Source organism: Canis lupus, chromosome 14 (genome assembly GCF_003254725.2).
Source record: "Canis lupus dingo isolate Sandy chromosome 14, ASM325472v2, whole genome shotgun sequence".
Taxonomy (NCBI): domain Eukaryota; kingdom Metazoa; phylum Chordata; class Mammalia; order Carnivora; family Canidae; genus Canis; species Canis lupus.
In genome coordinates this window covers 49,798,540-49,809,635 of record NC_064256.1, presented here as the reverse complement: position 1 = coordinate 49,809,635, position 11,096 = coordinate 49,798,540, and the positions used below count along the sequence as shown (strand labels likewise).

General features: G+C 31.5%; 1 long non-coding RNA gene across 1 annotated transcript in view; it reads left to right on the top strand.

Annotated features, from left to right (window-relative positions):
- Positions 1-2,892: 2,892 nt before the first annotated feature.
- Positions 2,893-11,096, top strand: part of LOC112670892 (uncharacterized) — a 43,792-nt gene continuing 35,588 nt past the window's right edge. Inside the window, exon 1 of the long non-coding RNA XR_003143278.3 lies at positions 2,893-3,186. This is a non-coding gene — a long non-coding RNA (uncharacterized LOC112670892). The remainder of the gene's footprint in view (positions 3,187-11,096) is intronic.

The following is an 11,096-nucleotide window of genomic DNA, read 5'->3' as shown; positions in this document are numbered from 1 at the left end:
TGTGGTCAGTGACATGTAGATTCCACACAAGTGCATGAAAATGAAGTGATGAAGTGATGTGGAATATGTAGATCAACTGTCATGAGAAAGCCCACTGAGGGGGAGGGGAAGATCACAGTCTCAATAAACAGTGACCCAAAAGGAGGGAACTTAAGAGCAAATACAAACCTCCAAGTATTTGGACAAGTTATATAGGTCAAAGTTAACAGTATGTCGGATGAATGTAAATAGGCATCACTACCAGTAAGCAAATTTTATCCATTTAGCATAGGATTCTGAAGTCATAAAAAATGAATAGTAGGTATTGTCATTGTTGAATAAAATTATTCCTGATAATATGGAAAGTGAACTGAAGTTTTTTTAATTAGAATTTGTTGAAGCATGTTTCACTGTAAGAGATGAACTACAGTTGATCCTTGAAATGTATAGGGATTAGAGGGACCGACATATATTTTTTGACTCTTCCAAAACTTAAATACTAATAGCCTACTTTTGACTAGAGGCCTTACTGATAACATAAACAATTCATTAACCTGTATTTCATATAGATTATGTATTATATACTGCATCCTTAAAATAAAGTGAGCTAGAGAAAAAAATGTTAAGAAAGTCATAAGGATGAGAAAATACATTTACAGTACACTGTGCCGTATTTATTTTAAAAACCCACATTTGAATGGACTCCTGTAGTTCAAATCTACACTGTTCAAGGGTCAACTGTAGTATTTTTCCTTTAAATCTCTCTGCTGAACACCATGTACTTTGCACATTATCTTTTCCTAAAATTCTAAGTCCCTTTCTCTGATTTTTCCATATACCTTAAGTATTCACCTCCACTTTTCATACACCTTAAATGTTCATCTCCACTTTGAATGGCAACCATGACCCCACACCACTCCCTGTTTCTCATCTAGCAAACTCTGCCCTGCCATATATCTATGCCAAACATTTGAAGTCTTCCATAGGTTTATATTATAGAAACTACAGAAGAATATTCAAGATTGAACATTTGAAAAAGCTATACAGCTACTAAATATAATAAAGTTCATAAATGAAGCTAGCTCATTATTTCCTTCCTTCTCTAACAGCATCTTAATTTATCTTGGAGCTACTCCCACACAGCACGTTTCTTTCTCTTCCTTCACTCACAGATGTTGCATAGTTTTCCCTGTATTTCTAGGTTCTTACCCACTTCTCATATTCTCCCCTTTTAGAACCAGTATATTTTAAGGTTTGTTAACAGTTACAAGAGATATCAAGAATAATTCCACATTTGGATTAAATATCTTATGAATTTCAGCATCACCTTTTTGCAGGAAGGACCGACCTCTAAGGTCATTCTAGCAAAGATCTAATCATTTCATAAAGGAGAGCAGAAAAACTGCCCTCTCATATAATCTACTCACTAGAACTTCTATTTTCTTCATTCTTATCAGAAAAACCCTAGTGGGGGAGGTGATATATTATATCATGACCTACTTATTTTTTAACTGCAAGTTAGTATCTTTTAATCCCCTTTACCAGTTTTTCCCAGCTCTCCACCTTCTGCCTCTTGGCAATGACCAATCTGTTCTCTGTATCTATGAGCTTATTTTTATTTTTAGTTTTTTTAGATCATTCTTTTTATGGCTGAATAGTATTCCATTCCATATATATGTATATACATATACACACATACACACATACCACATCTTCTTTATCCATTCATCCATCCATAGCTACTTAGATTGTTTCCATATCCTTGGCTACTGTAAATAATGCTGCAATGAACATGGTACTGCATAATTACCAGAACTTCTATTTTCCTCATTGTCATCAGAATGACCATTTAACAAACCTGAACCTAGCTAATTTTTTTAAAATATTTTTTTTAATTATGGAGAGGAAAACAGGTTGCAAAGTTGGAAGCTACCAAAAAAAAAAAAAATCAGCACTGTTAACTTTATAAACTTCAAATGAGAAAACAGAATATAAAAATTTTTCAGGGATCTCTGGGTGGCGCAGCGGTTTAGCGCCTGCCTTTGGCCCAGGGCGCGATCCTGGAGACCCGGGATCGAATCCCACGTCGGGCTCCTGGTGCATGGAGCCTGCTTCTCCCTCCTCCCTCTGCCTATGTCTCTGCCTCTCTCTCTCTCTCTCTCTCTCTCTCTCTGTGTGTGATTATCATAAATAAATAAAAATTAAAAAAAAATTTTCATATCCTGAAGTGTTCCATGTTTAAAAAAACAATATATTTTTCTACCATAATAATTATTATTTTTATAATTGAAACTTTTAGTATTAAAAATCAGATATTCCAGTAAAGCTTAAATATTGTTGTTTTCACATATAACTAGATATTAATCACTCTAAAGTGTCTCTTAATTTTTCCATTAGTAGTATCATTTTTGGTTATTAAGTTAAAGTCACTCTTTTACATAAAATTGTTTAAGAGATTATTAAAATATGGGATGACCCATGTTCTTTATAAGTATAAGGAGCAAACAGAAAGAAAGACAGGATAAAGTATGCTTATAACATGAAAGAGTTGGAAATTATGAAGTGACTTGTGAGGGATTTTAAATCATACTATAAAAGGGAGCCTGGAGTTAAGAAAAAAATTCAAACTAGTTACTATTAGAGATACAGTACAGGATAAAATTGAAAATAGGGCAAATATTTTATTCACAGCATGCTAACTAAAATTGTAGGCTGAACTATATCTTACACACATGCTTCGAAGATAAATATTAATGAATAAAATAATATTTTATTCCATACTGGCAAATCAGAAAAAAAATCTACAATAGCAAATCAGCCTAGGTTTTTGTTGTTGCTGTTTTCTTTTGTTTGTCTGCTTTGTGACCTCAATAAAATTAGAACTCTCTGAGCATTTTTTCCTAGGCTCATAAGTTAAGTACTACTGGCATTCTCCAGGTTCACAGCCATCCTGATCACACCAATGGATCTACAAGTCTTTCTTTTCTCACAGATGGGTAAAATTTCACTCTGTACTGGACTAACACAGCAATTTATTAATACCTTTCTTTTTTTAAAAAAGATTTTATTTATTTATTCATGAGAGACACAGAGAGAGAAGCAGAGACACAGGGAGAAGCAGGCTCCCCAAGGGGAGCCTGATGTGGAACTTGATTGCAGGACCCCAGGATCACAACCTGAGTCAAAGGCAGATGCTGAGCCACCCAGGTACCTGTTAATACCTTTCTAATGTACTTTACATATCATTTTAATTTTTTATATATTGATCACATGTCCTATCCCTTGATATTTCTAGTGCTAAGAACAGTGAATTTATTTATACTTAATTATTAAATAAGTTAGTATTTCTAATTGACCTCAAGTTCTGATTTATTTAAAAAATCGAAGTCTCTTCATTTATTGAATGAAGTTATGTGTAGAATTTTATGAGATCTCATGCAAAATAAATTCAGATTTATATTTCCTATTGTATATTCCTAAAAGGAAGCAACCTCAATGATAAGAACAGAGAAATTATTAAGAACAAGTGTCATTGCTTGAGCCAAGTAAGAAAAAAGGTCACAATCCCTCATCATTTACAATGTTGTCTGGAAATTATGTTACTATTAAGAAAACATTTATTTTTAAAGATACACTGCCTGGTATCAAAGTATGTCTGATCACAAGTGTTCATATTTTAGATGATAGTGTTCATATTTACATTCATCTCACTGATGAATTCCTAAAGTATCGTATAAAGCATTTTTTTTTAATTTAGGAGAATAAGAACAATTTAAAAGTTTAAGGTGTTTGTTACCCTGCTGCTGTGTTTTATAGGGAATAAGTCATGATACTTGGATTAAGACATGGGATGAACGAAAATTTAAAATATCATTTTTAATCAATATCTTATCTTTATAATTCTTTTTGCCCAGTACAGAGCACAGTTTTTTGGCCACTGTAGGTACTTCTAAATATTTTAAAATTAAAATCTGTTTAGGGAGTATGAAAGGTTCATTTATTATAAATGGTCAGAGATGGAGCTTTTATAGATAACCTATGTATCTCTATGACCTGGAAATATAATCATCTGAAAAAAAATTAAACAATAACAATAAAAAATACTTTCCTGGGGGCCTGATTATCTACCAAAAGCCAACTTTTACATACTCTGGTCTGTGACTCTAGTGTTAAGAATATACAAACAATATCTTCCAGACTCTCTGGCAATAGGCATCACCTGAAGGTATGTTGACTTTCTTCCCATGGCTCAAAAAAACTGTTCATATTTCATCCCACATTAAAGACGCAAAGTTCCTTTAAGGGACTTTAAATGCTTTGCCTATTTTTGAACTTTATGTAAATGGAAATCTACTTTCTGTGTTTTATGTTTTGTTTTTTTAGTTAAATATTATGTCTAAAAGATTCATCAATTTTGCTTTAGATTATTTAGTCTATATTATTACTATTTCTATATACAACTTCTATAGATGAATATATCACAAATTATTTATTCAATGTAACATTGATAGTCATTTCAGTTGTGGCCAGTATTGGAATATTCCAAAGATAACTTTTGTAAGCATTTGTGTTCAGTGTTCTAAAGATATATATCCATAATTGTGAGTTATTAAAGATATATATCTATAATTATGAATAATTAAATCACAGAGTATGCATATCTTCAAGTGTTCTACATAATAGCACACTCTTCTACAAAGTGTACAAATTTGCACACCAACTCAGAAATACATGAAAGTTTTAATTGTGGGACACCTGGGTGGCTCAGCAGTTGAGCTTCTGCCTTTGGCTCAGAGCATGACCCTGGGATCCGGGATCAAGTCCCACATCGGGCTCCCTGCATGTCTCTGTTTCTCTCTCTGTGTCTCTCATGAATAAATAAGTAAAATCTTAAAAAAAAAAAAAAAGAAAAAGAAAAAGAAAGTTTTAATTGCTCCATAAGCTCTATAAGACTTTCTAATTTTGGTCATATTTTTGTGTAGAGGTATCATATAGTTTTAATCTGCATTTCCAAAAATGTTAATAAGATTAGAAAACTTTTTAATCTTATATAAATAAGTAGCAAGTTCAAGAGGACTAAATATATTAGCATGTTTATGATTCTTGACTTATCTAGGAAGAGATAAAAGTACTAACATCTGATAATTCAAAAATGTATGTTGTAATTTCTGCTATGCTAAAAGAAGATACAATTACTTGTCTGCTAGAGGAAAAAATAGAATGATAAAAATAATCAACTCAAAGTAACTAAAGAAAGGTGAGAAAAAAAAAAAAAAAGAAAGGTGAGAAAAAGGAACATATTACAGATGGGGAAAATTTTAAAAATAGTACCATGGCAAATTTAGATTCTAAAGTCTCAATTATTCTATTAAATGTAAAATTCTATATATTCTAATTAAATGCAAACATATTAATAACAATTAAAATTTAGTGAAAAATAGTTTCAGGAGACATACAAAATGCATGGATTTATAATTTCAGAATGAAAGGATAGAAAAACATACACTACACATAAACTAACAAAATGAAAGCTGGTATAGCTATATTAATATTAGGGCAAAAGTTTTAAAGTAAAAAGGTAATTGGTATTTTAAAAATAGATTTTATAGTGATATAAAGTTTAATTCAACAAGTATATGTTTAATTCAACAAGTATATATAATATTTGTAAATTTGTATGAACCTAATAGCAAAGCTTTAAAACATAACAAAGCAAAAATAATAGAACTAAAAAGTGTATAAAGAATTTCACAATTATACAAAGTATTTTAACCCATGTTTCATCATAATTGATAGGACAATAATATGAATAGTAATAAACATAAATTTTGAGTAATATCTATTAATAAACTTCATCTAATCAACCTTCACCTAATTAATAACATAGAACATTGCTGGTAACTTCCTCAAAACAAATTCACTGCAGAAGAAAATACTTTGCAGAACAGAACAATATCCAAACAAAATTCTCAAGTGAACATTAAATATTTATCAGATCTTAGAGTATGCCTCACCAAAAATCAGGTCTCAAGAACTGATGTGTTGAAATCATCCTGAATAGCTTCTCTGACCAATTGCAAAGTTAGTAATTTTAAAATCCTTACAAATGTGGATATAAGCAATGTAGTTCTAAATAATCTATTGGGTCAAAGAAGCCATATAAGGAAGAATTAGGAAATAATTTTAATCAAATTATACTGTTTTCAATGTATGTAAGTGAAACCAGAATGGATATTTGATTTAAAAATAAAACTATAAAAATATTTTTGATGAATATGGATCTTTAAAATGAATATTATATTTGACAATACTACTAAATAAAGAATATAGATAAAATTATTTCTTTGATGTGATATTTCAGTTAAACAGGAAAATGTTCTTGTTACTAGGAGAACATATCTTGGGACACTTGGTTGGCTCAGTGGTTGAGTGTCTTCAGCTCAGGGTGTGATCCTGGGTTCTTGGGATTGTGTTCCACATTGGGCTCCCTGCATGGAGCCTGCTTCTCCCTCTGCCTGTGTCTCTGCCTCTCTCTGTGTCTCTCATGAATAAATAAATAAATAAAATATTTAAAAAGAATAAAAAGGAGAACATATCTTTAACTATTTTCAGCAATCACTGTCATAATATCTAAAATTATTTTTAAATGTTTCAGAAAATACACACCTACCTACTGATGAAAGAGGATAAATAAGACAAAAAATTAACAATTTGTAAAGGTGTACATCTATTTCTTGATTTTTAAAATTTGCCTCTATATCCATAATTTTTCAAAATAAGATTCTGAGAAAAATTTTGAGGGATGAAGCTCAAGCTGTGCTCAGAGGCAAATATATAGCCTTCAAATGGACATACTGATAAAGAACAAAAGGTAAAAATCTCAATAATCAAATCAAGAATCTAAAGGAAGAAAAGCAAATTATACATAAGACACAATCGGATATCAATAATTTAGAATGCAAATATCCAAAAGACGGTACAAAGCCAAAGTATTGTTCTTTAAAAAGATTAATGAAAGTGAAAAACCCATGGCAATGCAGATAATACAAACGTAAAACGTAAAAAATAAACCACTTTACGAATATATAAGGGAGATATTTCTGTACATCTTACAGATGTTAATTAAGGTAATTTCTAAAGATATTCTACAGATAGCAAAAAATAATACTGTTTTGGCCTAAATTGTACCCCCAAATTCATATGTTGAAATCCTAATCCTCAATACCACAGAATGTGGCTTCATTTGGGGAAAAAAAAAAAGTCTTTGCAAATCTAACCAACTGAGGTTAGTTTACCCTAATTCAATACTATTGAAAGTTCTAATAGGAAAGCGAAGTTTGGACATATACTGACAGATACTGATAGAGGGAAAATGATGCAAAGAAACAGAGAGAATGCCATTTATAAGAAACAAGTGAGACTAGTAGCATCTTCTAGAGAGGCTTGGAACAGATGCTTTCCCAAAAGAAACTAATATTGGTAATATCTTGATTTTGAACCTTTAGCATCCAGAAATGTGAGACAATTTTGTATGTTAAGACACCAAATGGTGGTTTTTTGTTATGGCAGCCCTAGTAAATTAATACAGATTATATAAACATTTTTTGCCAATATATTTAAAATGTTGATAAAATAGGAGGGCCTCAGTGCCTGAGTCAGTCAAGCACCTAAATCTTGATTTCAGCTCAAGTCATGGTCTCAGAGTGAGATTAAGCCCTGTACTGGGCTCTAGGCTGAGCATGGAGCCTACTTAAGATTCTCCCTCTCCTTCTCCATGTGTCTCAGCCCCTTCTCTCTTTCTCTCTTACTCTGTGTCTCTCAAAAAAAAAAAAAAGTCATAAAAATTTAAATAAATAAAATATTGATAAAGTAGACAAATTCCAAGAAAGGTACATTAAAAAATAAAACAAAGATAAATATAAAATCAGATGTTTCATAATTTTAAGGAAAAGGAATCCATAAATAAAACCCTTCTCACAGAGACATTTCAAGATTTATCCATTCAATGGATCGCTTCAGTAATAAATTCTTCCAAATAGGTAAAACTTATACCAACATTACTCAAATTTTGGTTTTTCATATGTCATGTGATTTTTTTCCTCTAATATGCTGATATTATAATGTGACATGTGTATCAGGCTTGAATTACCAGGATAAATCCCTCTTTGTTGTACTATATTATTGTTTATATATTGTTCAATATGATTTGCTAATATTTTGCAAAGGATATTTACACCTAAAATTAATGAAGGACATTGGTTTGTAGTCTTTCTTTGTAATATCTTTGTTTTGTTTGGGTTTTGTCTTCAAAACTATTAACTGGAAAGTGTTCTCTCCCTTCCTACTATTTGACATGTTAATGTAGAAACAGTAATATTTCTTTGTTGAATGTTCATTAGAATTTTCCTGTGAAGCCATTTGGGCCTGAAGGTTAATTTATTGAAAGACTTTCAATTAATTAGATTTCTTTAATAGATATAAGACCATTCACATTATTCACAATTTACTCTTGAGTAAGATTGGCTAGTTTGTACCTTTGAAGGAATTTTTCCATTTCATCTAAGTTGAATTTATGGGCATAAAGCTAACTGCAATATTCTCTTATTATCCTTTTAATATCTATAGGATCTGTAGCACTCACTTCAAATTTGAAACTTTTGTGATTTCTCTCTTTTTTTCAGGATTAGTCTTGCTAGAAGTTCATTAATTTTTAATATATTTTTTAAGAAATAGCTTTTGGTTTTATTTGATTTCTCTATTTGTTTTCTGTTTTCAATTTCATTGTTTTCTTATTTTTATTATTTCCTTCTTCCAGCTTGCTTTAGAATTCAGGTTTATTTTCATTCTTCTCATTGTCCAAATGGTGGTCTCATCTTCTTTTTTCATGATCCCCTGTAGATAAGTCAATGCTCACAAAATCTCCTCCCTTGTAAGCACCAGTATTTTCTCATATATGGTAGTTGCCTGCCTGATACCTTGGTTTTCTAATGAGTTCAGAAAGTTGTGGCTTTGCAGATTATCTGGAGTGCTCATTTTTCCACCTTTCTACATCCTGGGTGGATGTCAGAAATGCCTTTCAAAAATATTTTTCTACATCCTTTTTAAATTGGATAATTTCTATTTATCTTCAGCTTCACTGACCCTTTTATTCATAATCATTATTCCATTATGATCAGTGATTTTTTAAAATTTCAAATATATTTTTCAATCCTAAAATCTTTGTGTTTTTTATGATTTCTTTTTTATAATTACCGATTTTCAGCTGAGATTTCCTATCCATTCATTCATTACAAGCACATTTTCCTTTACCATATTAAGCATAATTTATATTCTTTAATAATCCCACCATCTAAGATATCTAAGGCTGGACTCAGTTGATTTTCTTCTCTTTTGGGAATAGTCACATTTTCCTGGTGATGGTGGTGGTGGTTCTCTTTCTCCTTCTTGTTTATTGTCTTTATTCAATGATTCATGAATTAGGCAGTTTCCTCATCTAGCAAGTAGAAATAAGCTCCTCTGGGTTCTTCTTATATTAAGTAATTTTGGAATTTATTTTGGATACTGTGAAAATTGTGTGGTAGAAAATTTGGTATCATTATATTACACTAAAAGGCTTTAATCTATTTTTAGGAAATAATTCATTTGATTAGGCTTAAATTACAATTTCTGTCTCACCTGAAATAGGTAGCAACGAAGTTCTCAGGATGATTTTTTTTAACCTTTTAGCCAGGATGCTTACTGTGTTCTTTATGGATGAGGTAGAGACTTAGGTAGGGATTATACACAGAACACTACATTCTCTCCTTTCCAAGAGTCTCTTCTCACTCTCTAGCATAGGGCATGGGCTTTTTATTACAGCTTCAGCTGTCTTTCTCTGTGCTGTGAACAAGGCCCACTCTCACGCCCAAATCCACAAAAATGGGACTCAGCTATGCCCGTATCTTTCTTCAAGTTTCAACTTCCCGCAAAAATCTGCCTGCTTTTGTTCACTCCCTGGAGTCCTCCGTAGTTGTATTTCTTATTTTTTAGTTTGTTTCTTGCATTAGTCTAAGGTTTATTCATATTATATTTGGGACAATATTAGAGGTTTACCCTGCCAAATCATCACAGATCTTCACAGATTCTCTTTTTAATGTCATTTTCTATTTAACCCATCAGTTGCATTATAAAATCTGATGATAATCTCTTTTATTTCCAAATATTTTATTGCTTTTTCTTTTTCCTGTTATTCTTTTACATCTGGCCTGATAATTTTTTACAGTTTCTTATTTCCTTTTTGGTTAATGGTTTTTAAAGATTTTTTTTTAATTTTTTATTTATTTATCCATGAGAGACACAGAGAGAGCGAGAGAGAGGCAGAGACACAGGCAAAGAGAGAAGCAGGTTCCATGCAGGGAGCCCAATGTGGGACTTGATCTCTGGACTCCAGGATCAGGACTTGGGCTGAAGGTGGTGCTAAACCGCTAGAGCCACGGTTTATGGTTTTTAAATCTGTATTTTAATTCTTCAGGCCATTTAAAAACAATTGTTTTATATTCTATATTAAATAATTCCAATATCAAGATATAGAAATCTAAATACGTTGTTTGTTAATTTTGTTCATTTTCACTCATGGGGGCTTTATTCCTTATGTATTTGCTAAACTTTTTTATACACTCATATTAGGATTTTTTTAAGGGAGACTATTTGAATTCGCTTCTGTCAGATGTCTTCCAGTTTTATAACAGGTCTTCCTCAATTTTTCTGTTTAGAATTTTTTGGACCTTGAAATTAGAGTATATTTAGTATACAATTAATGTGGGGAAGGCCTATGGTTAGAAATTATCAGTACCAGTTTTTTCGGTTTCTCATTCTGAATGTACCCAAAATAGACATCCTGTTATCTTCTTTTGCTCACACATTTTTCTATCACCCCTTTGTTGACACTATAGATCTTTGAGGGTTCTTGCTTTATATGTGGGCCTAAATTCCAAACTTGTCATTTGTAAGAACCCCTAGATATATTAATTTTACCATAGCACCTTTATTTTCAAAAAAAAAAATTTAAGGATTTATTTATTTTAGAGAGGGGTGGGGAGAGGGAGAGATAGAAAGTATAGGAGGAAGAGGCAGAGGGA